The 4,043-nt window shown below is 39.7% G+C and overlaps 1 long non-coding RNA gene across 1 annotated transcript in view; it reads left to right on the top strand.

Annotated features, from left to right (window-relative positions):
* The window catches only part of LOC141945607 (uncharacterized), a 59,478-nt gene that overhangs the window by 41,111 nt on the left and 14,324 nt on the right, over nt 1-4,043 (top strand). The window lies entirely within an intron of this gene.

Below are 4,043 nucleotides of genomic sequence, written 5' to 3'. Positions count from 1 at the left end.
TTCAGCTTAGCAAAGGGCAGCAGCAGCAGCTTCCATTTAAATACAGGAGGTGGCAGGGTCTGCACATGCCCAGTTTGAAGCTTGTTCCATCCAGATTCCAGCTTCATTTTAATGACAGCTCATTTCAAAGTGCTGTTATATTTTTGGCCTTTGACAGATATATGTCTGAATTGTAATGCCATATCCGCATTATCCGTATATGAAGACAAGTTAAAAGGTTGACTTCATTGTCTTAAATATTAGAACTTACTGTTAATTTTCCCTGTATTGCTGAATTAGTTTTTTGTAGTCTGCTTTTAAAGAAGATGTATGTGTACAGTTCTGCTGAAGTTGTCTGAACTCAAATAGATTCTGGTATTTAACAATGTGCTTGTGTGCACTTCTGTCTTGTAGAATTTAGGTCATGGTTATTTGTTGGTCCACTTCTAAAAATAAACAAAAAATAGGGATAAGACCCACTGACATCATCCTTTTCTGCTCTTCAGTTATTAAAAAAGAAAAAAGTTCACAAATACCTTAGGCAGAGAACAGCAAATAACCACTCCTTTCTGTCTGCTTTCCTTTTCAGTTGTGTTTAGTTAGAGCATACATGAGCAGATTCTTATTCACACAAATCTTCCTTTATGTTGCACTGTGCAAAGAGATACGAATTGCTGTATTCCCAGTTGAAGACCCATTACTGGGGTAAAGTGAAATTTAATTGCAATAGAGAATTAGGCACAGAGCGTGAAAAAGCTGTTCTAGAAGATACTGCAGCCTGAATATCATAGAATTCAGGCTTTCCACCCACTGTCAAAATGACCCTAATGCAAGCTATTAGCTTCATTGCAGCTGTTAATAAAAATAGATGGTGTGACTGTTCTGGAAAGTCTTTGTGAGATGGTTATGATAGTAACAGTGGGAACTGTATTGCCCCAGCCCTTTGCAGATTCCCCTTCTCATGTACCTTTCCTTAAATTAGCACTTGCAGTACCTAACCTTAAATTGAGGGAAAAGGGATTGCATTTCTTTCCATGAACAGGAGCTGTATCTCTATATCAAAGGCACTCACCTATAGTGCTGCAGATTCCCTTTCCTCAAAACATTTAAGGAAGGTAGCATTTACCTTGTGTCACCAGGCCACTGAACATTAACCACAGGAGATGCTTCTTAGACTCTACAGGCTCTCAAACTGTGAGACCTTAAAAATAATTACTAGCAGACCTGTTGGGAAAGGCAGAGAGATTTCATGAAGTACTCCTGCCCTGCAGTGTTAGGTTGGCACAACCAAGACAGATTTAAACTAGCTGTGGCAGAACTGAGCCCCGAGGTGGCTAATCACCTGACAATTTTCAACTTCGTCAATGTCTGAGATTCTATGGTCATCTTCTAGGGTGTGCTTTTCCCTTCTTCTCTATGTGTGACATCAGAAACATGAATATCAGGGCAATGGTGGATGTGACATTAATGGTACAAACTGCAAAAGACATTGATGTGAACTCCAAATCCATCACTCTGTGTTCTGCATACACAGTGCTTGCATGCAGCACACCATAGGTATGAGGCAGCAAGCAATGGTGTTGGACATTCTGAGGGACAGGACCTTTTTGGAAGATAATTCTGCATTTTACTACTAAAAAGCCAGGAGATGTCATTACAGAAGGCCACAATGTGAAACTGTCAAAAGCTCATGCTATCTTCAAATAAAGCTTATCAAGGTAGTAGAGCAGAAAGTAAATTTTAATGACTGAAGTGAAGAGAAAGGAGGCAATGGGAGGCCTCCCATTTGTGTGAACTTTATGTTCAAAGAAGTTGCATACAGTTACATCCTGCTCTTATCAAACTGATAAGCCATAAAGTTTAAGACATATAATCTTCAAGGACAGGCATAAATACTACATCAGAGGTATTCTTTGACTTGGTATTCTAATTTTCTTTGCTCAAATCCTCTTAGTTTTCTGCTTTATGTTTTAGTTTTGCACAATGCCAACACTCAATCTGTTTACATATAGCTTAAAACATTGTTTCCCTTTTCCCTGGGTCAGAAATTACATTTTTCTTCCTTCTTATTTCCTCTCATTATAATAACAAGTCAATATATTTAATTTCCAGTTAGCGTGGAAGCATCCAATTTTTGACATTTTTAGGGGAGCCCATAATATGTTTGGCAGAGTCATCAAATCATGGAATAAATGTAGTCCTTTTTAAAGTAAATCAGACATATCAGACATAGAAACTATGTGTCTTCTTGCTTCATTAGACCTGGTGTTGTACATGTCATTCCAGGTAATTTGATTAGTTCAGCAGCTCCTGAGAGTATATTATGAAAGAATATGCAGTATGAAGGAGAGAAAGTTTTCCCTGTGAGAAGTGGATGCTAGTCCGAAGAGGGATGTTGATTTGGTATCCTTCCTTAGCCTTTGGGGCCTGCTTTTGTGAATGCTAAGCGCTTATAAGCTGAGTGATGTTATTTCTGAAAAGTGGACCCTAACACTAAGATTCATGTCCAGTGTGTTACAGCCAATTGCTAGAGGTGATTCAGCTGACCTATTTTATATGCAGTGCCTCAGCTTCCATGGAAGGAGAGGAGTCATCCTAGAACTGCACAAAGTGTGAAGTATGAGGTATCTCATTCTCTGTACCTAGGGCTTGGGAGGTTAGACAAAGACATGTAATAGCAAATCCTTCACAAAAATTTTTCTCTCAGATTTGCTTTTGGTTTATATGCAGTATTAAACCAGAGAGAACAATTCAAAGTATTTTACTGAGTGATAATTGTTTGTCTTTATAGATAAGACTAGACTTATGGATTTGGAGGGAAATTTGCCCTCTGTCTCTCCCTTGTTTATTCTCCTTCAGAAGCTTACCTCTGTTGTATCCCTGGGAAGCTTAATGGAGAAAATGTATCAGTTCATGACCCCAGGTATTTTCTAAAGCCATCCAGCTCATCCTAAAGTTTTCAGACATTTCTGACACAGTTTTGTGTGGGAAATATGCCAGAAGCCCACCTGGCTTATGGCCCAGGTCTGAATTGCCCTCCAGTCACTTCTGGAGAAAAGAACACCTGCCCAGAATTAATCTGAGTTCTGTCACATTGAAGTATGGTGAGAACATCCTTCACAGTTTTAGAGTCCTGACTTTCACTTGCACCTCTTGCTACTGATAATTAACTTCTGTTCATTGCTTTGTATAAACTACAGGCAGAAATAGCAGAAAGACCATGGACTCTGGGGCCCTTCCATGAAACTGAGAAAATTTTCTGACAGAACAAGGGAAAGGTAATGCATGGGTAAAATTTAATTAAAGTCCAGATGAGCATAGTTCTTTCACAATGAATGAAAGGGAACAGTGTCCTCTGGCTGGGAGCTCTCTGTGGAATTAGGTTTTAGCTCATCTGCAGGAATACAGAGTGGACTGAAAGAACAGGTTATCTGCTGCTTAGAAGATAAACAGACTGCTGTTGGGGAACTCCAGGAGAGTTAGAAGACCAGGGGTATGGTCAGCCAGGCATTAATATCCGCAAGACATATTTACAGGAGCTCACATGGGCTTCCTTAAATTTTCCAAAAGATCACCTAGATTTCCAAGGCCACCATGAGAAAAGAGAAATAGACTACTCCATAATGGAAAAGGTAAACTCCCACTCCTCTTTGAGTGCAGATACAGGTCTGGGATTTGAGTTACTACAAAAGAGGACTGCACAAAGCAAGGAAGCAAGGAAGTTGGGTGTTTCTAAGGCCTGCTAATAAGCTGTGTGATTTTTTTTTTCCCATTATAATGGGGAGAATGATAGTGATAACCCCTGTAAAATATCTTGGGGATAACAGTGCTACCCTGAAAATATGCTCTGCTTGCCCTCTAGACATGCTAGGTGTTCTTGTAAGTGGTGGGATAGAGGGAGGAATTATTGATTTTTCAGTGGAGAGCCTCTCCATTTTCAGTATCTGCCTTTCAAAAGGCACACTATCAAATCTTAGTCCATAGCAGCCTTCCTTACACAGTCCCTCTTGTACAAAAGTTGTGAGCCCCAAGTATCCAGTGCGGTATTGCTTGTCAGTCGCTAT

Source organism: Strix uralensis, chromosome 7 (assembly GCF_047716275.1).
Source record: "Strix uralensis isolate ZFMK-TIS-50842 chromosome 7, bStrUra1, whole genome shotgun sequence".
Lineage (NCBI taxonomy): Eukaryota > Metazoa > Chordata > Aves > Strigiformes > Strigidae > Strix > Strix uralensis.
This window is presented reverse-complemented; position numbering and strand designations above follow the sequence as displayed.